Below are 23,132 nucleotides of genomic sequence, written 5' to 3'. Positions count from 1 at the left end.
TGAGGCTTTGCACCTTTGGCCATCATCTCCCCAGCCCTCCACCCCCAGCTGATAGAACCACCATCCTACTCTTTGCCTCCTCGAGTGTCATTGTTTTAGATTCCACATATAAGTGAGAACACGTGGTATAAGTTCCGTCCGTGTTGTCATCTCCAGTTCCATTCGTGTCGTCACAAATGACAAAACTGGGTTTTGTCATTCTTAAGGCTGAATAGTATCCTACGATGTGCACATACCACATCTTCTTTATCCGTGCATCTGTTGGTGGACACTTAGGTTGAGTCCATGACTTGGCTATTGTGAATCGTGCTTCAAAGAACATGAGTGTGCAGACATCTCTTCAACATACTGATTTCAAATCTTTGGGGCAAATACCCAAAAGTCAGATTGCTGGGTCAAAGGAAAATTCTATTTTTAGTTTTTTTTTGAGGAATCTCCATAATGGCTGTACTAATTTACATTCCCACCAACAGTGCACGAGAGTCCCCTTTTCTCCACATCCTTGCCAACACTTATCTTTCACGTTTTTGTCAGTGGCCATTCTGACAAGTGTAGGGTGGCACCTCATCGTGGCTTTAATTTGCATTTCCCTGATAATGAGTGACGTTGAGCATTTTTTCATATATCTGTTGGCCATTTGTATGTCTTCTTGTCTTCATAATCTATCATTTCTATAATATCCTGCATATTAAATTATAAAGTCAACAACTATCAATTCATCCTATATAAAATAATGAGAGAAAGAGAAAAGAAGAAAAATAATTAAAAATCCAAACGTGACATTATCAGAAAATATAGTTAGGTGACACAGTCTTTTTTTTTTTTTTTTTTTTGTATAATTTGTCCCAGGTACAATCGGGTGTTCATGGCCCATGGTCCACTCACCATTCCCCGCTCTCTTTGCCACGGTGCTATGCCAACCTGCATTCCTGAAGGATCTGATCTCTGGGTGGCCCTGCACGTCGCCTTGGTAAACTCTTCCTTTAACTTTTACCATTGAACACGGCAGTTTTAAGAGGTGTCTGTGGGGGCTGATGAGTCCCAGTAATACCGATCCTTGCCCCATTGTGTAGCAGCAACCAATTTCCTCTTTACAGTCAGGGTCAATCACCCTGGCTAACACATCAACCCTCCTTTTTTCACTTACTCACCCAAGTGATATGAGACGCCTGAAATGACCATGTGGCAATCCCAGTGTTCAGTTCAAAGGGACTACTGTTGTGTTGTCTTATGTAAGCATCCCTGCTTTGGAGGTCAATACTTCTCAACCTGGAGCACTTGCTGGGACAAGAAGCAAAAAAATTGCGACTTGGTCATTGGGCATAGTAGTGTTTCCTCTTCTTAAGCTCCTCGGACCATGGAAAATCAAGCACCCCATTCCTGATGCCATTTTTCACATCATTCAAAGCTCTCAGTTGCAAGCAACATAATCCAACTCTAGCTCACTGGAGCAGAAAAAGAATTTATTAAAAGGCTTATCCAACTTATCGTGAGACCTGGAAAATAAGGTTCGGGACTACCCAGGAGAAAACAACGTCCCTAATCACACTACAGAGGGGACCCTGTGGGTTTGCTGGCAAAGCTGCTGACACTGACCGTGGGTGTGTACCCTCTGCACATGCCCTCTCCACTCACTGGATGTTGTCACTCTCGTCATACCACTTCTGCCTGAGAAAATTGATTTTTCTGGAAATGCTACTGCTGCTTTGTCACCAAAGGGAGCACCTGTGATTCTCATGGCTCTGAGGTGGGTGTGTCTGGTTGGCTGAGCCTTGGTCAGACACCTGGTCCCCAGATGCAAAGGAGGCTGGGAAAGTGGGTATCTGGGGTTTTCAGCTTTGCAGTGCAAGACAGACCCATCAAATAGGTGAGTTTCCCCAGTTCACCCCAGAAATGGGCTTTGGATGCTGGACAGCCACAATGAATGCAAACACCCACGACAGTGAGCAGCATGGACTCAGAGCAAGGACGTTTAGTCAGAGGATATCAGTAGCCACACAGTGGACAGTGGCCTGTGATGTCTGAAGTGTCCATCTCTACTATCCGGAGATAACTATAGTTAGAATAAGGGCATCCCCTGCCCTGCCCAGTGCTGGATGAACACTACCAAATGCCAGCTCTTTGGACTTTCAATTTCTAGGCCTCATGCTGTTCATTCATCATTAATGAGACATCGATTAGACTAGGAGCAGTGGTTCTCACCTGGGGGCAATTTTGCTGTCCAGGGGCTATTTGGCAATGTCTGGGGATATTTTTCATTGTCACAAATGGCAGGGAGGGTGTAGGTGCTCCTGGCATCTAGTGGGTAGAGGCCAGGGTAGCTGCTAAACATCCTGCAACACGGAGGACAGCACCCCACAATATAGAATCGCATGGTCCAAAATGTCAGTGACACCAAGGTTGAGAAAACTTGGGCTAGAAGCAAGTCCTTCTCTTCCTGTTTTGGGCTTTGGAATACAATCTCTTTTTTAGATGACATCTACAGACACCTAATCTTACCTATCCAGTGTTGATTTTACTTCTTTGGTCTCCCAGGGCGCCTCACCTCAACCCTCTGTCTTCCCTGCAATGATGTTTACTACGTTCAGCCTTGGCGACCTCCTCTCGTCTCCTTGAATAGGATGTCAGCGCAGATTACTTCAACAGAGTAGGAAGTTGTAATCTTAAATGCCCAGGAGGATTATCTAGCCCAGCAGTTTTCAACTGGGTACGATTTTGCTGCTAGGGGGACGTTGGCAATGTCCAGGGACATTTTTGGTTGTCATAACTTGGGGAGGTGGTATAGACCCTATTGAGTGGAGGCCACAGCTGCTGCTGAGTACCCTACAATGCACAGGACGATCCCGCAATAAGGAATTATCCAGCCCAAAAAGTTGGTGGCGCCAGGGTCGAGAAGCCCTGGCTGAGAGGTGACCTGGGAGAATGCTAAGGGAGAATGATAACCACAGACCGGGGGCCCAGCACGCAGTGTCGGTACCAGAGAGGGACAGCAGACTTGGGCCGGGGCAGGTTGTCCTCACATGGCCCCAGAACCCTACAAGCTGAGGGGGATTGAAAGGGAGGAGGCAGAGGTATGAAAATTGTGAGAGTGCAAAAGGAGACGGGAGAGCAAAAGCCAATGTCACGTACCCGTCACTTCTGCCAAGGTGGAGAGTAGCGGGCAGCACAGAAGCATGTGAGAGGCCGGGTTCCTTCCCTGCAGGGCCCTCAGTTGCTGGCGCCTGCCTCTCAGTAAGGAGGGTTGGGCTGAAATAATATTTTTGCTGAGGACTCCGTCCGTGTTCCAGTCAACTCACGCTGATTGGATAACCACCTGCCATGGGGACTCCATAGACCTTGGGGCACTTGGGAAGCCACAGCCCTGCCCCAGGAGGCCTGGGCTCTGGAAGGAAAGCGATGGCAAGCACACAGGTGCCTCCCAGACACAGCGGAAAGCGTCACCCTGAAGGCACAGGTAGCCACGGGAGCACCAAGGAGGGCAGGAGAATGAGCAAGGAGGACGTGCCTGTCTAAGAGACGCTGCAGAACAGCAGTCTGCTGGCAAGGGGAGGTGCTAAGTGAAATCCCACCTGCATGCCAAGCACTCGGGTTAAAGAACCAGCGACCAGGCTTGTCTTTTGAAGCATACATCCTCCTTCTCTGAAAGCAAGATGAGGTATTTGATTGCAACTGGGAAGCCGATACAAGCCAAAGGAATCACTGGTTTTCCCACTGCTTCAATAAATGTGAATTCTAATATGAAAAGGTAATGGCCTTCCCCTGCATTCGCCAAGCGCACGCCAGCGGGAGGCCTATCTCAAGGCACGCTCCAGTTATTCCATTCCTGCCGCATCCTGTGGCCTTGTTAGGTGCGCCAGCGGCGCACTGCGCAAGTGCAGGGGCACCGCGCAAGCTGAGCCATGCAGCAGCTCGCTCTACTGGAAAGAGCCCTGGATATGGAGGGGTATTGACTGAGGTTCAAGCCCCGGCACTGCTGCGTGCCACCTGGGCGGATTTAGACAGAGCCTTTCGTGACTTTATGCCTCAATTTCCTCTTCTGTAAGATGGGAGTCCCATCTGCCCCTTGTAAGGGGCTCCAGTGAGAGAAAGCATGTGCAAGTGCATCCTAAAATGTACGGCACCGGTGACATACAGGGACTTATTATTATTATTATTATTATTTTCATCTACCAGCATAGCTGCAGTGCTGATTGAAGGCTCACAAATATCCTGAACCCCTCCTGCCATACTGATGCCGCCCAGATGTTTCCAGATCTCACCAGCCTGGAGGTTCAGGGGGAATCACATTAATATTCACCGAGTAACTGCAGGCCCTCGTTCCCCCGCCACCCGCCTCACAGCCTTCCCATTTATTTGGGAAATATTTCTGGTGTCTCGTACGTGTGCTCAGGGACAGTCATGCTTTTCCACCAGGCTGTCACTGGGGTCTGCTGCCTGCGGTGGGCCCTCCCCGTCACAGCTGCCGGGTCCTAGAGAGAACAGGGCTCAGCGCCCAGCGTCTCCCGGAAACGGCTCAGAGTCTCAGGACAGCACAGCTCCACGGCATCGGGCCGCCTCTCCCCAGCTCTGTGCGTTGTGCTTTGTCATCCGGACCCTGAAGAAGAACTGTTTGGACCCCAAGTCTCACAAAGCACCTCTGCCCGAGCCTCCTCTGTTTCTGCCCAGACACCCTCCTTCAGGGGGTCAGACTCAGTCCCTGATGGGGGCTGGGCTGGGAATGGACAATGACTCACCTGTTGTGGTCCCCTCTCCCCATCTCTCTCCTCACACTCCTGCCCATGCCCCAGCCTCTCCTTTCCCTCTTCAGCCAAAAAGGACGTCTTCAGCCCTCCCATCTTTTGGCTGGGTGGGGGTCCCGGGAGGTGCTGTCTGTTCCACCGGCCTGATTTCCATGCAGGATTGGCCAAGACTACCGGGCTACGTTTGATTTAGTGAAGTTATAAATAAAGGAACTGGGAAGGTTTTAAATCTTGGAACCATCATGGCCAACAATGACTTTGAGGATGGGAGGGTGTTTCGATATATCTTGTTCCAGTGGCCTGTCACCATGACTCACACGTAGCAGGCCTCCATTTAGCACTGCGTCAGCATAATGCTTTCATCCAGCCAGCGAGTGGACTTTTAGTCATTGTCCCAGTGCTGCGTAAATAGATGCATCTTCACCAGCTCAGACATCAGCTTTTCCTGCCGTCATCAACCCTTGGGAGCTCCCCCACACTGGAAGTTCTCCTGGGGGGGAGCTGGCCCCAGAGACTCACGCCCAGCCTGGCGTGGGGATGTGTCTGTCCCCTGACTCTCTCTCTCTCAGAATGTCCCAGGCCTGAGTCCCCTCGACAGCACTGTGACACACTCCTCCATAGTGAGCATGGGCTTTCTTTGGGGTCCTGGTGGTCTGGTGAAGGATACTCAGCAGCACTTTTGTGAATGAAGAGGCATGTTGTGACAACACACTCTGTGACCGGGGACTGTGCTACCAGGGTTAGAAATAAACATATAGAGACGCACCCTTGAGATCTGTCAGGTTCCCAGTAACCTCCTAATGGCCAGATTCGGTGGATGCTTTTTAACCATCCTTTTGATCTCTCTTCTGCCTCTGATGGCATTGACTCAGGGAAGCAGGAGAGAGAAACACGCAAATGGGGTTCAAGTCCTCCCTCTCATCCAACTTGCTATGGGACCCGGAGTGAGTTATTTAACTCTCAGAGCCTTACTTTTCTTCTTCACTAAAATAAGTAAAGTGATGCAGCAGGGATTTCTGAGGAAGATTATAATATATATAAAGCTACTGGGGCACAGTAGGTCTTCAATAAATAATAGTTATTGTTACTCTTACAGACCAGTTTTCATTCTTAGACTCTTTTTTATCGTTTTGGATATTGTGACACATCTGTGCCATGCTTCTCTTTCTGCCTCATTTTCCATCCGTCGTTCATTCATGCAACGATATTTAGGAAATGCTTACTGTATGCCAGGCATTTTACTAGGCACTGGGGTTACAAAAATTAAAATAGTGCAAAAGTTAATGGCCCCTAGTGGAGCTCACAGTCTAGTGTGGGGAGACAGACAGGCAAACATCAGTTGTCACTCAACATGATCACCACCGTAGCAGCAGCCTGCACAACCGTGGTCTGGACACAATGACCTGTCAACAGGAACCTGGGAAGGCTTCAGGCTTGGGCCTGGCATTGAAGGATGAGCCTAAATTTTCCAGGCAAACAAACAGAAGAAGGTGTCCTGATCAGAGAGATACCATATACAAGTACCAGTGAGAATCCCTTAACTAATAGCAATGCCATAAGCCTCAACAGAAAAAATGTTGAATGATACTATTTCATTCACTCTGAGACCAAATTTGACGTGGTCGTTTGCATCCACAAAGTTTTGGGTGTGAAGGCAGTCTCGCACATGATCAAAATTATCCCTGAATTATTAACTTATCAATGTAGACCCAACAACTCTCAAAATGGCCAACAGTGGCAGTGTTGTCCCGGATCTAGGTGTCACGGGGCATGAAAACCACACTAAAACCTACCATCACGGTCAGCATGAGACATCCACTCCAGAAAAGGCATGCTTAAACTCAGACAAGCTGAGGAAAAGCAGTTTTTTTTTTTTTTTTGAGACAGAGTCTCGCTTGTTGCCCAGGCTAGAGTGAGTGCCATGGCGTCAGCCTAGCTCACAGCAACCTCAAACTCCTGGGCTCAAGCAATCCTGCTGCCTCAGCCTCCCAAGTAGCTGGGACTACAGGCATGTGCCACCATGCCCGGCTAATTTTATATATATATTAGTTGGCCAATTAATTTCTTTCTATTTTATAGTAGAGACGGGGTCTCGCTCTTGCTCAGGCTGGTTTCGAACTCCTGACCTCGAGCAATCCGCCCGCCTCAGCCTCCCAGAGTGCTAGGATTACAGGCGTGAGCCACCGCGCCCGGCTGGAAAAGCAGTTTTGATTTTCCATCTCAAACTCACACACATTCATCGCTGTAGGTTTAAATATAGTAATTTTTCCTCTCTCACCCTTTCCTCTTCCCACCTTCCAGATGGTATAATTGATTTTGCACAAATTGACTTTGTATATGATGTGACTGCCCTATTTGAAGGCTTTCTATCAATATTTGCTAGTAATTTGCTAAGAGTTTCCTTGTATAGCCTGGAACATTAACAATGTAGTCCTGTAGTCCATGATTTTATTGCAAAATCTCTACAGGCATTCAATGGAGCATTGTTTAAGAGCCTTTTAAAATAAGCGACTGGGTTGGGTTGGCAAAGTGGTGTTTACACGGACACCCTCATGAGTTGCTGTTGGCATTGAAGTCGATCCTTGTTTGGAAAGCAGCTTGGCGATCGTGGCAGGTGATGATAGTGAGACTATTTATTGACTGCTAATTTATTGTGTGTCAGTCACTGTACACATATTAATCCACACCCCTCCCCTCAGTAACACTACTATTATTAACTCTATTTCACAGATGAGGAAACCAGAACACAGAGTTTAAGAAAACCTGCCCAAGATTGCCCAGCTAGTAAATGGCAGAGCAGGGATCCAAACAAAAGCTCTCTGCCCCTGACTCCACAGACTATGTTCTGAACTACACTACCTTTTATTATATCAAATGTTCATACCTTTCAACACAGTTATTGCACTTCTGGGAATCAATCCACAGCCAAAAAAAAAAAGAAAGAAAAAATCTTAATCATAGACAATGTTATATGCAAGAAGATTTATATCATAGTTTTATAAGTCATTGGAACCAACCCAAATGTCCAAACATTGAGGAACAGTTAAGAAAATGATGTATATTCAAGCAGTTGTCAACTTCATGCCATTAAAAATGACAGTCATGGCTTCCAGGTAAAGAAGGTGGATTGGACGCTTGCATCGACCATTCCTCCCTCCCTAAATGACAAAGAGAAGATTATTTTTCTTTTAAGGCTTAAAGCCACAAGGACTGGAGTAAGAGAACAAAAAACAATAGCAATTTTAATTTCAAAGCTTGAAAAGTCCATGATTTTTAAAGTAATGTATAACTTAACAGACCTGAGAAGGTTGATTCCGAAATTGGCAGTGAGGAAAGGCATGAATCAATCTGATTTATATCATAGGATTCTTCAAAGGCTCATAAATTTGTGATATCAATTTAAAAGTGGAGTGAAGGCAGGGGAACTAAAATAAGAGGAAGAGGCTGAAAGTTTAAGAAGCAATTAGATGCCCCATTATCTCCTCTCCTATTCTGCGTAACCAAGAGATTATACCTTGCCCAATCTCGGCCAAAAGCAGGGGGTTTGCTCCTGGAGAGGTTAAGGCAGATGCTCTGTGGACTGGGTGAATTGAAGGGTGTCAATTAGAGTGCTTTTCAGCAGCACTTGAGACAGCTGATTATTCTCTCTTCCTTGAGATATTTTTCCTGTTGGCTTCCAGGTAGTTCTTTCTCTTGATTTTCTACCTTCCTCACTGGGACTCCTCAGTCCTCTTTGCTGGTGCTTCTTCATCTCCTCAAACTCTAAATGTTGTGGTACCCGAGGATTCCATCCTGGGGCCACTTTACCAACACTGTCCATCAACATTATTCCCTAGACGGTCTCACTCAATCTCATGACCATAAATACCATCTCCAATCCAGCCTTTTCCCTGAATACCAGACTCATACCCCAAAGCATTACTCTACACATACGTTCTATACGTGTCTCAACATGCACAAAAACAAACCTGCTTCCCCCTCAATCTTTCCCATCTCAGTAAATGGCAATTCCATTCTTCCAATTACTCAGGCCAAGAGCCTCAGAGTCGTTCTTGATTCTTCTCTTTCTCTGTCACCTCATAACCAATTCATCAGCAACCCCAGAAAATACATCTGGAATTTAACTATATCTCAGGATCAATTTGGCTCCACCTGGTCCAGGACACCCCCATGACTTGACTGGATGCTGCAATATACCCTTTACTGGACTCCTTGCCTTTGTCCTTCCCCTCCAGCCTCTTCCCCACGGCAATTTGAAAGGCTGTTCTCTCCCTTTACTCACTAGTTCATTATGCTACCTCCATGCCCTGCTTGATCTTCTCCAGAGATATCAGGCACATTCTTGCCTCAGGGACTTTGCCTGTTCCCTGTCCCTGGGAGGCTCTTGCCTCTGACTAGCTTACTTACACCCTTCAGGTCTTTATTCACCGGCACCTTCTCAGTAAGGTCTTCTTGGACCACCCTATTTAAAATATTTATCCTGGCCTTCTTAGTGCTTCACAAAGGCAGAAATTTTTGTGTGTTATTTAATTCTGCCTCCCCATTGCTTAAAACAGTGCCTGACACGTGACAGACACTCGGTAAACAGTGAGTGAATGGGAAAAACGAGCCATAATTAAAGTGAGATTAGAGGATGAGAATTCTGTCACATGCCCCAATCCCAGCCCAAGAATGTTTACAGGCAAGGCTTTGACCTCCAGGCAGGAAATTGGAATAGCATTCTCTGGGGAATCTGTCAGCCCAAGGGAAAAGAATTAAAGGCACTGACATTGGGCTCCCAGTGAAAATCTCCAGACAGTTCACTCTACAAAGATGATCACAACTAGGGTGGCCTCAGCCTACGACTAAGGGGGTTCCTGGTGCAGGGACTTTCAGTGCTAAAACTGGGACAGAACTGGGCAAACTGGGGTGGTTGGTCACTCTACTATCATCAGTAAGCTCCACCCATATGCTCAGAGTTCCCTGTCACTCAGCTACCATCAGACTAACTCGAATATAATCAAGATTACCAGACATCTGAGCAAAGTCATTAGCTTGAAAGACTGAGCTCAAAACAAACACTCAGTAAAAAGCAACTTGGAGAAAACAAAAACCATTCATGGAAAAGGAGAAGAATCATTGATTACTTCAGGTAAGAGAATATTACAGATATTCTGTAAGATATTCAGATAAGAGAATATTACAACCATGAAAAGGAACAGGAAATTGGAGATTAAAGATGGGAAAAGTAGAGAATTAATCTAAGGGATCTAATAGTAGGAGTTCTAATAAGAGAGAACAGAGAACACAGAGGAGAGGACTCATTAACAAAATAAACCAAGAACATTTTCCAGAGCTGAGAGAGTTGAAATTTCAGACTGAAAGAGCCCCCTCAATGACCAGTATAATAGGTAAAATTAGATACACACATAACAAAAGACAGCAATATGAAATTTCAGATTGTTAGGTACATACAGAAGCTTGCACGAGAAAGGAAAAAAAAAACAGGTCACATACATAAAACAGAAGAAATAACAATGGCACTGACTTCTGAATATTTATCAAGAAAGTTATATGACAATGGAGCAATGTCACCAAAATTCTGAAGGAAAATTATTTTAAACATAGAATTCTTCACCAAGCCACACCATTAATCAAGTGTAGAATAAAAACATTTTTATGCATGCAGGCCTTAACATTTTTACTTCTCCTGTATCCTTTTCTCAGAAAGCTACTGAAGGATGCTCTCTACTAAAACCAAGAAAATAAACCAAGAAAAGGAAGACAACACAGAATACAGAACACAGAAAACAAGTATAAAGGAAGGTAAAGTCAATCCCCAGAATATTCTTGGAGGGAGGTCTGAGGACAAGAGCTGTGAATCAGGTATAGAGGGCAACCCTCCCAGACTGAAGCAAATCACAAGATTCTGGAAGAGAATTCTTGGAGATGAAAGCGATAGTTTAACAAATATGTCTGATTGTCTTGAAGGAAGATTTAAACGAACTAGTTAGAGTGTTTGGAATGGAAATTCTCTGAAAAGCAAACAAGCAAAAGTTAAAAGGGAAAATGAGAAGTTATCCAGAAAAAGACAAGTGATCATAGTTACATGGCTTGGCTGCAAATAGCACTTATATAGAAATGTTTATAAGTTTATATCATATAAATGTTTGAATGTTTATATCATATAATCATATGCTTATATCATATCAATGTTTATATCATATAAACATTGAATACTAATCAAATCAAAATTATGAATAATCTACATTGGGATGGCATATAGGAAGGACATTTCTATACACAGGGACTGGCCAAGGAAAAAGAGCTACATTTCCATCTTCCATGTCCGGAAGTGAATAGAAAATTCTCAAAACTGAAGAATTAAGACATGAAATCAAGCATGTTATTAGAGACATGAAGGTCAAAAGCAACTTTTAAAAAGTTTAAAGAAATTATCTCTGGAGAGATAGACATTGTAGGGTAAGGGTGAGGGAGTGGGAAGCAGAGAAGTGCTGTTTTTAAACCTTATAGAACTATTTGACTCTCTAAAAGATCTATAAGTAATAATTTTTATTTTGGTTGAACTATTACGTAAGTAGAGAAAATTACACAAAACAGAAGTACAAGGTGAATGTAACACATAACAGCACGCAAATCAAGTAATAAAACTTTACAAGTACCCAGAAAGGCCCTTCTGTGGTCTCTCCCTGTCACTAACATGTCACTAAGGGTAACCCCTGTCCTGACTTGTGACATCATAAGTTAGTATCCCCTGCTTTTGGAATCTGTATAAATGGAATCATACACACACACACACACACACACACACACATTCTTTTGTTTCTGGCTTCATTTGCTAACATATTTGTGAGATTCATCCATGTTGTTGTGTGTAGTAAGACTTACAATATCACTGTACAATATGTCATTCAATGAAAACACCACAATTTATTCATTCATTCTCCTGTTGATGGACCTTTGGGTTATTTGCAGTTTGAGCCTTCTTATACATGTAGGCATGCATAATTTTGATAAAAATAAAAATTATAATGCAGCATCGTAGAGATATGCATCTGGTATGAAAAAGCAGGATATACAATTGTATATATACCATGACTGCAACTATTAATCAATTCATCCAACAACAACAAAAATTGTTGGCATCTACTCTGTGCCAGGCACTGTTTTAGGTACTGAGGTTTCAATCGTGAAAACAATTATGGCTGCTGCCTTGCAGGGACTTTGGATGGATTTAAAGGGAGGTGGGGAGACAGAGGGAGAGAGAGAGAGAGAAAGAAACACCAGTAACTGCATGTCTGATGAGTATTTTGAAGCAGAGTTGCTGTGATCTAATCCAACTTCATCTGCGACATTTATGTTAAGACCTGAAAGAACAGAAGGCATTGACTGGGTGAAGGGGCAGAGAGAAACTGGGAGGAAGAGCATGCCAAGGAGGAGGTACAGAATGTTCAAAAGGTAAAGAACACAGCACACACACAAAAATGAGCCAAGCTCGGTGTGCCTGGAACATGCCGAATGGGGAGGGTGCCGCAGGCCTCAGCCATGTGACGGCTGAGAAAGCCAAGACTGTGCGGGGCCCATGGGTTTAGGACGCTGAGGTCACTGGTGACCATGACAAGAGTAATTTCAGTGGCATGGTGAGGCAAGAACCCAGACTACTGTGGGTTATGAAAGAGTAGAAGGTAGGACATAAATATAAAAATTCATGGAAGGACATACACAAAAATATAAAGGTGTATAATAAGTTAGGATGAGATATGTATGTCTTAGGTATGTCTTTTCTCTTGAAACTTTTATATATATATAAATAATTTATATATAAATTATATATATAAAATATACATATATACATATATTTTTAAGAAAAATTGAACTAACATATTCAAAATTTAAAAATATTTACAGGAAGGTCAAATTTTGTCTTTAAGAGGGGGATACATGCTAATTTTATTCTTAGTCTTTTCTGGATTATATTAATATCCTACACTATAAAAATGCAGAACTTTAAATATATCAGAGGCACATTGATTTCACAGCATTGCAGAAACACTGGTAGATGCAGGATAAGAAAGACTGTAGGACCCAAGGAATCCTCATTTTCATTTGCTAAACACATGCACACAAATTTTTGATATAACACACATGGTTTGGTGAGGCCAGTCAATCTGGAGATTCACCTTTGGCCCAGAATCCGAGATGGCTAAAGGTCTTCAGGTGCCTTTGTGCCCCAGGATGGAAGCAAAATGGAGCTGATGGCCACATGCATGGAGAAGCTTACCTTTATGGCAATGATTTCCTTCTTCAGGGAATGCATACCTTAGCCAGAAATGCTCTCTAAATATTTATTTATACTTAAGGTTGTACTGAAAGATGAAAGGTTTTATTTTATTCAAAAACCAAATAGTAACCCAAACAGCATGGGACTGGCACAAAAATAGAGACATAGACCCACGGATCAGAACAGAAAACCAAGATATAAAACCATCGTATAGCCATCTGATCTTTCATCTGATAGTCATCAAAGCAGACAAAAACATACACTGGGGAAAATAATCCCTATTCAATAAATGGTGCTGGGAAAATTGGATAGCCACACGTAGAAGACTAAAACAAGATCTATATCTCTCACCACTCACAAAAAGTATTTCATGATGGATAACAGACTTGAACATAAGACATGAAACTGTAAGAATTCTAGAAGAAAATGTTGGAAAAACTCTTATAGATATTGGCCTCAGCAAAGAATTTATGAAGAAGACCCCAAAGGTAATCACAGCAATAACAAAAATTAACAAATGGGACTTGACTAAATTAAAAAGCTTCTGCACAGCCAAGGAAATAATCAATAGAGCAAATAGACAACTTACAGAACGGGAGAAAATATTTGCATGCTATACATCTGATAACCAAAATCTATAAAGAACTCAAATAAATCAGCAACCAAAAGTCAAACAACCCCATAAAAAAGTGATCAAAAGACATGAACAGAAGCTTTTCAAAAGAAGATAGACTAATAGCCAATAAACATATGAAAACGTGCTCAACGTCTCATGTATTTCATCAGGGAAATTCAAATCGAAACCATAATGAGATATCACCTAACTCCAGTGAGAATGGCTTTCATGAAAAAGTCTCAAAACAACAGATGTTGGCATGGATAGAGGGAGAAAGGAACATTTATATGCTGCTGGTGGGACTGCAAACTAATACAACCTCTATGGAAAGTAGTATGAAAGGACTAAAAGTGGTTCCTCAAAGACCTAAAAGTAGATCTATCATTTGATCCAGCAATCCCATTACTAGGGGTTTACCCAAAGGAAAAAAGTCATTTTATCAAAAAAACACTTGCACTTGAATGTTTATTACAGCACAATTCACAATCGCAAAGATGTGTAATCAACCCAAGTGCCCACCAATGCATGAGCAGATTAATAAAATGTGGTATATGTATACCATGGAGTACTACTCAGCCATAAAAAATGGTGAACTAATACCTTTGTAACAATCTGTATGAAACTGGAGACCATTCTAAGTGAAATATTGCAAGAATGGAAAAACAAACACCACATATACCCACTACTAAATTGGAACTAATCATTCAACACTCACATGCACATATGTAGTAAAACTTAAGGGAAATCAATAGGTGGAAGGGGGGAGGAGGGGATGGGTAAATTCACACCTAATGGGTACATTGCACACTATCTGGGTGATACACACACTTTATAACTTTAACTCAAACTGTATAAAAGCAATTCATGTAACCAAAATGTCTGTAGCCCCGTAATAATCTTAAATTTTAAAAAAGAGCCCAAGGCACATACAATTCAAGTAATAAGCAATATTTTGGGGAAAGACTATTCTCCTCATGAATTCAGATATCCCTTGAACACTATATTTCTTGTGGCCTTTAATACTTTCTTTGTTCGGTGTATATGTCCTGTCTCCCTTGATTTAGTAACTCATCTCTAATGTCCTTCAGCACCAGACCTTGAAAAGCAACTTGCTGAGTTCCACTAAATGTATTCATACCTACATCCGTTCAGCATGGCAGTGGATGAGGGGTAGAATCCTGTATTTTTTACAATTGTGTTTGCTTTTCCTCTTCTAACTTGCCTTGGTTTTCAATGTCTCCTTTGGCTGCAAGGTTACTGCTGTTACTGAATTTGCAGAAATCTAACACAGCCAGTATTGCATCAGACTTTGCTAAGGTCCTCTGAATCATGAATAATAGTTTTATCCACCCAGAATATTGGCCCAATATTTGAACCAATGACTCCTCTTACATTCCTTTTCTGGGCTAGTTTCATCAATAGCAGCTATGTCTTATAATTAACATTATAATTATAATAACATAAGCCTTTGTAATTAATTTCACTCATGCACCCTCTATTCCCAAGAAACAGTGACTCATTATCCTTAATTTGCAAAACACACTCTACTTTTTAATTTTATATTTAATATAATGAGATACAAAATTAATTTATTCCAGGCCTTACAAAAAATGGAATTGCTGAGACAGGATTAGAACACAATTATGAAGTCCCAAGTCTCAGTGTTATGCCAGGGCCACTCTTCTGATAGTCAAAGTCATCCATCCATCCATCCATGCATCCATCCATCTGTCCATCCACCCATCCATCCATTTATTCACTGAGTGTAATTTTATCATGCTAGGCATTGTGCTAAACTCAATAGAGACACAAAATTAATATCACTACTTTCAGAGAGTTCACAGTGTGGTTGACAAAACCAAGAAAATAGGCAGTTTTTTGTTTGCTTTTGTTGTTGTTTCAAAGAGCTATGGTTATTTTAATTTAACATATTTTAAGTAATATTTCTTGTAGTATAGTTGACAAATGGTTAAAATCACCTTTTTAAAAAGCGTATAGTTCAATGAATTTTACCAAATGAATATGGTAGTGAATCCATATCACAATCAAAATATATTTCCATCACCCCAAAAGTTCCACTTTGCACTTTGTAGTCTATCTCTTCCCAAATCCCTGGAAATCACTGATCTCACTTCTGTCTCTATGATTTTGTCTTTTCTAATATGTCACATAAATGAACAGGCACTTTAAAAAAAAAAAAAAGAACAATAAATGCAACAATTAGAAATGTGCTATCATTATGCAAATACTTCTGTAGCTTTCTGATATATAAACTAACAAAGGTTTTAGTACTTTCTGCAAGACCAAACTGTTGTTTATTATATTTGAGAACAGTTTTAGGATTGTTACATGGCAGTGGTTTTTTGAAGATTTTTCTTTTTCCTTTTAAGCCATGGAACTTGTCCGTCAAAGGAAGTCTTACAGACATGTAAACAAAACCAATATAAATGAGCATCCCTGGATGAAAGGAGAAGGAACAGATTGGAGTCCCATCCAGTTGGCTTGCCAGGGCTTCCACGAGCCCCTTAAGGCTCCTGGGAGCACTGTTGAAAACCAAGGAAGAAAAGTCACCATCCTTTCAAGTTCGAGTATCAACGTGTCAAATTATTCAAATTCTTGTCGACTATGAAAGTTAACTTAGAGTCTAATAACTGAATCAGATGTGGCTGATGTAAAAGAGATCAGCCCCTGGGTAAATAGGAACATCAATAAGCCTCAGCAATGCTTCTGTGGCTTTTCAAGTTTATCGCCGGCATTATTTTGTTATTGTTTTTGTTTCCTCACTTGTATCATAGGCAGAAGGCTTTCAGAAATTTTGGGTAATTTTGGGTAATTTTGTCTTCCTCCTCTCAAAAACCAAACAACTGTAATATTTTGAAACTTCACCATGTATCAGGACTGAAAATGCAATAGTTGGCAAGACAGAAGTGGCCCCTTCCCTAAAAGGAGGGACACAGGGAAATAAACACTGCTAGGAAGGAACACATTAAAGACGAGGCAAGGGTGAGTTCATCATGGCCAGCATTCGCACAACTGTCTTATAATTTGAGTCGACAAATAGTCATTGTTACCTACTAGATGCCATGAACTACATCAGACTGGGGGAGACAAAAAGGGGATGAAACACTGCCTCCCCTCTCAGGAAGCTCACAGCAGAACAAGGAAAAGAGGAGTGCACAAACAGCATGCCACCGAACGTGGCTCACCCACGTGGCTCACCCCACGGTTCCTAAGGGGGTGAGATCGGAATGCTCACTGCAATCCCTGGAATGATCCCTGCAGCTGTTACGATGATCATTTTCTTTTGGAGAACCCAAAAGACTTCTAGATATTCTCTTTTCCTTGGGGGGCGAGGTGGGGAGAAAGAGAGATGACAGAGAGAGAGAGAAAGAGGGAAAGAAGTCAAGTTATGATCAGTTCACTTGGAGGTTTCACTTGGATTTAATTTACAAACCTGCTCCTCCTCAGTCTTCCCCACCCAGAAGGTCGCCCCACTTCTACCTATTTCTTGCCCTGGACTCCTCGCTCACCCTCTCTGCCACCTTATATCTAATAAACCACCAGGCCTATTGATTCTACTTACTCAATATATCTTGAATATACCTGCTTCTGTCTTCCATGCCCAAGCACCTGATTTTTCTACACAGCACTTATAAACGTTATAATTAATTGTCAGCATGATTAGGGGTTTACTATCTGTCTCTCAAATCACCCCATCCACTGCAGTCCCCCCATCTCAACTGCACTCTCCGTGAGGCCAAGGATCATGTCTACCTTGTTCCCCTCTGTACCCCTAGTAGCTCGAGCAGGATCTAACACAGAGTACAGTATGCACTCGGGGAGGGAGGGAAGAAAGGAAAGAGGGAAGGAAGTAAAGAAGGAAGGAAGGAAATCAATCAAAACTCAGTGATAATCAGTTCTTCTGTTAAACTCCCTTATGATTATGAAAAAACAAAATATAGATAGAAATGTGTATATATTTTTCTAATTCACTATAAGACAATATCATTATTTTGCTGAAAAGGTCAACACCCGACAATGTCAAATATTTAGGTGGACTGTATGTTATGATGTTCTGGTTAAAGATTAAAACATAGAATGACATATCCCTTTAAGAGTTGATACAGGGGATGGACACGCTTGAAGCCCTGACTTGAGGGGGGGTGGGGGCAAGGGAAATATATGTAACCTTAACATTTGTACCCCCATAATGTGCTGGAAAAAATAAATAAATAAACAAAGTTGATGCAGCGTAGCAATAGACTCCTGTTCCCATTTTGAGTCTTTTAATTAATCTGCTGGTCTGTAAACACTGTAAGGCTTGTGCTATTGCACTTGCTATGCTCCTATGGTGGCCCTGCCACACACCCAGCTCGTGACTTAAGAGTACATCCTAGACACGTGTATGAGCGAATCCAAACTTAGCATCTGTGATATGCATTATTTAAGTCATCAGTTTATCCTTATGTTTATTTCATTTATACAAGGAAATACAATAGCCTCTTATGTCCACTGTTGGTGTGGGAGCATGTCCTCTGCTTGTCATATTGTCTCGTAACATGGTCACAAGGTGTGTGTGACTGGCGCCAGCATTTCCCAGATCTACACACTTTCAAGCAGAACTCAATTTCAACCGTCTTTCTGAGGAGGGAGGGCCCTCCATCTCACCTTTCAAAGAGTAGATAGAACAGCTGCTATGATTCGGTAAACAGTGATGTTTCATCCCTGCCCGCCTGCTGCGGGAAGCCTCCTGTGCATCACAAAACCCTAAATGCCACTGGAGGATTCGACCTCCAGGCTGGATGCTCTTTATCCAGTCTAACCCGGCAATTCCCATCAAGCAAAGTCAACCTCATTATGGTCCGTTCCATCTGCCTCTAGTCCTGGAAAAGGTTAAAATTTTGCAGAAGCTTAATGAACCATGTCAAGCCCTGAGAAATACAGATTTGTTATTGCTTTGCACAGAAATGAAACAAGTGAAATAAAAACAGAAATGGATCCTGTGAGTCACAGGATGTGGGTGAACAGCTCAAATTAAATTGAGAACTTAAGGACTAATTCATTGAACTGAAAGCCAGGAAATGTGAGGTCAAGGTCCTGCTCTGCACCAATGAACTGTGTGAACTGGAACAGATCATGAAATCTGAGCCTCTTTTTTCATACCTCTAAAATGGCAATAATAGTTTCTGTCCTAACATCTCTTCTGGATTGATAAAAGGATGAGATGATAAGTGTGAGAGCCCTTCATAACATTAAAGAAAACTATAAACTAAAATGTATTCCAAAACAGAGGAAAACCCCCAAGCCACTCCTACTAGGAACTAGAAGCAAGCAGATGGGTTCCTTTGCAACAAATCTGTTTTTCTAGGTGACTGTTCAGTTTATATTCTTGGGTATGCTTCTGTGTTTTAAGAACAAGTTTTTAGAGTTGGGAAGGACAAAAAAGGAAAGGCAGCTCATGACTCACATTTTCCCACAGAAACTTGGATTCATTCATACGTTTGTGCACTCTTTCTAGAACCAGAAGTTCGAGTCCACAGCTCTTTGCTGAGCACCTACTATGCCCTGATCACTGTGCTAGCCACCATGGGTACAGCAAGGATAGAAGCAGTCCTGAGATCCCTGCCCTGACATCAAGGCATTTTTTGCAATGAAAGAACGAACCAGACTTGATTTCCACCCTGAAGTCATTATAAACTAGTAGAAAAGGAAGTGGCCACAAAATATGATTGAATCATTTTCAGAGGCCTTGGCTTTTAGGTGCCAGGGGAAGAGATAAATGGGTCACATCAATTTTTTCTTTCTCTTGGAGCAGCATGCAGATCAGCTTCAATAGCCCCTGTCTTAAACCCTCCCTTGAACCTACCCCCTTTCGCAGCAAAACTTCTTATAAGACTTGCCTACAGTCACCGTCTCCATTTCTGCACCACTCCCGCCCTCCTCAAACCAATTCAGTTGGGATTCTCTCCCCCTCATCTTCCTGAGATTGCTCTTGGCAAGGCCCCCAGTGGCCTTCACCTTGCCAAATTAATTGGTCATGTCTCTGTTTGTATCTCATCATAATTTGAAATGATCGACCACTCCCTGCTTCTAGAAAGGAGGTTGGTTTCTTTTCGATAACTTCCATGACACCATGATCTTCTGATTCTTGGTCTATCTTACTGGCCACTATAGTCTTCTTTGCCAATTCTCATCCTCTTCTAAACTTTTAATGTAGGAATGGTCCTGCTGGTCTATCTTGGGTTTCCTTCTCTACCTGAACACTCTTCTCCAGTGACTTCATCCTGTGTCATGGCTTTAATTATCTGGTTACACTATATCTGGTTATAACTCTATACCTATCTATCTAGATCTATCCGTCCATAACTATATCTATATCTGGTTAGTTTATATCTCCAACACTGACTTTGCTCTGTACTCCAGAACCATGTACCAACTGCTATTTGACATTTCTACTGACTATGAACAATAAGCATGTTAAATTTACCATGGCCAAAACAAACCTCCTGTTTCTACCCTGCTCCTGCCCCAGCTTTCCTAGCTCAATACTCAAGCTAGAAACTAGAATTTTCTTTGCCTCTTCTCTTGCACTTGCTCCCCAGCTCCAGCTTATCAGCAAGTCGTATGGACTCTGTCCGTAAAGCACTTCCTGAATCTATGCACGGCTCCATCTCCACTGACTTCATCTCCCTACCGCCTTCTCGCCGCCACACCAGGCTTTGTTCTGTTCTTCAAATGTGCAGATCCATTTTCACCTTTGCACAAGCGCTTCCTCTGCTTAGAACGCTCATCCCTCTGATTTTTGCGCGGCTGGCTCCTTCTTTTTACTCCGATCTCAAATGAACTCATCAGAGGTGTCTTCATGAACACAGTATCAAAAGTGGACACTTGTTGTCTGTCACTCTATTTTAATATTATGAAATATTTGACTATTTAATACTATAAAATATTGTATAAATATTATACAATAAATACATTATAAAATATAGAATTAATAAATATTTAACAGTCACCTTTATATCTCTTATATCAGCTATTTATCACCTACCTCCTTTTACTAGAATACAAGCTCCACAAGGAGGGACCTTGCTGGCTTTGTTCACTGCTGTGTCTTTATTGCCTGGGACAGAACCTAGAACAAGCTCACACATATTTATTGAACAAATGGGAAAATGTGGAATGCACACCCACATTAAGAGAATTGGGTTCCCCAGATTATATGAGTTTATTTCCTGTTGCTGCCACTCAGACCACCTTGTGGTGCCATTTGCCTTTAATGCATTCATTCCTGATTGCACCACGTGCTTTTCCTGTTCTAATATTTAGTGATGCTTGTAGATAATGAGGTGCACATAAAACAGGAGAAGAGTAAAGAAGAATAAAGTTTCCAGTATTCATCTTTATGCTGTAAGTCTTTGGGGAGAGTCACAAAAATTCTCTTAAAACAAAGATAAAAGGTACAGCTATTTGGATGAAACCTAGTACGACAGCATTCCTAGGATTTCATGTTGATATTTTGTTCCATTTACTACAAGATTTTGAAATTGGTGTTTGTACCTTAAAAACATCTCCTTTCTTACTGAGAGTCAATTTTACTCAATCTATTGAGCAGCACCTCAGACACTGTGTCGAGTAGCATTGCACACATTCATCTGTTCTGCTTGCCCAGTCCTGTGTCCATGAGAGACACTGATCTTCTTTTCTTCTTTATGGCACTGTTACTTTAAAAAAAATAATAAATTAAATTAAATTTTATTTGGGGAGTAGAGACAGAGTCTCACTATATTTCCTAGGCTGGTCTCAAACTCCTGGCCTCAAATGATCCTCCCACCTCAGCCTCCCAAAGTGCTGGGATTACAGGAGTGAGCCACTGTGCCCAGAACTACTTTTTCCATTAAGCCCAGACAGGGCCTCAGAATCCTTTTCAACACAGTGCTCTGGACAGCCACTCCCAATGATCAGAGCTTGCAAGCAAAAGGGTACTTATTTGCCATCCCTGGTTTAGATGAAGTGAAGATCACATTTAATGAATCTAGATTTAATGAAGTGATTATTAGGTTTAAGTCTTGAGGTATTGAAAAGATTTGGTAAATAACCTGTGTTGATTTTTCAGAAACTTCTGACAGGCAGGGAGCTAACCTCACAGCCTTGCTGACCTGCAGACTTCGCTCTTTCCATGTGTTCCAGGAAAGACATGCTACGCTTCTGGTATCTCTGCCTTAGCTGGTTCACCTTGGAGTGCCCACTCACGTCAGTGTGCTTCACGGCATTTTTGCCCTCCTTGAGCTGCATACAAGATGGTGTGGTGCAGAGGAAGCCGACATCTGACTGTGAGTCACGGCTCTGCCACTTACCAACAATGGGCCTTGCTTAACTTCTCACGGGCTGTTTCGTCATCTTCAACATGAGAAAAAGAGTAGCTACCTTGCAGGTCATTTTGAGAATCAGAGAAAACACTTAGAGAGTGCCTGGCACATAGTAGCTATTCATTCAGTGAATAGTATAATTATATCAGCTGAGACGGTATCCAGGATATAGACTCACACTTGTGGGGGGAGGGGAGGGAATGGGCATTTATTGAAACCTTAAAATCTATACCCCCATAATATGCCGAAAGAAAAAAAAAAAGAAAAGAAAAGAAAAAAAAAAAAGAAGCAGCGGAACCAAATTGCCTTGTACATGATAAATATAAATTCAATCTCTGGAGGACACAAATGTCCACAGACCTTGTGAGAACACCAGTGGTAAGAAAAGGGCAAGAAAACATCATCTGAAAGTTGGGGGGTGGGGTGGAAAGTGGAGAAAAATTCAGAGATGAAACAAAACCATGGAAACGCCACCCTTCATTTGAGCGATCGGTGTGCCGGTGCTGTTCACAGACCACTCTAGTAAAGTGGTGCTATGAGTCACGGATGGGGAGATGGGAGGTAGGTGGCGATTGTAGCTTTCACTTGCTTCGTGTCTATTAAGAGCCTTGGGAAATGGTGAGCCTGAACCTCTCTTCCCAGTCGGAGCAAGCAGAAGCAGCACAGCTTGCTGACGTCATGTCCACCTCCTAGACACCCCCTGGGCCACCAGGATAAAATGTAAAGGTAGATCTTGCTTCTCGGGGAGCTGGTGGAAAAGCACTCTGATTAGAGGCAAAATAGCATTGTTATTTGCCTTCTGCAGTAGGCAGGGGTTGCTGTTTTGGCAGGAGGCGAGATCTCAGGGCAACAGTGAAAAACACCAGGCTATGTCACTTACAGCCACAGGGCTCCTGCCAGTCTGACAGGGCCATTATGTAAAATCACATCCGGGGAGCCCCCCTCCCCCCCGACCCCCCCCTCCTGTCTTGGGCTTCCTCTATCCATAGGAACCAACACTATCTCATATTCTCAGCAGCAACGTGTTGATAACAGAAATATTGCATGTCCAGATGATGAGAGAGTTTTACCCTCTTTTCTAGAAAATGTACCAGGGGAATAAACCCCCAGGGCAGTCTTAATTATATATG

The sequence above is a fragment of the Microcebus murinus genome, chromosome 13, assembly GCF_040939455.1.
Source record: "Microcebus murinus isolate Inina chromosome 13, M.murinus_Inina_mat1.0, whole genome shotgun sequence".
Lineage (NCBI taxonomy): Eukaryota > Metazoa > Chordata > Mammalia > Primates > Cheirogaleidae > Microcebus > Microcebus murinus.
This window is presented reverse-complemented; position numbering follows the sequence as displayed.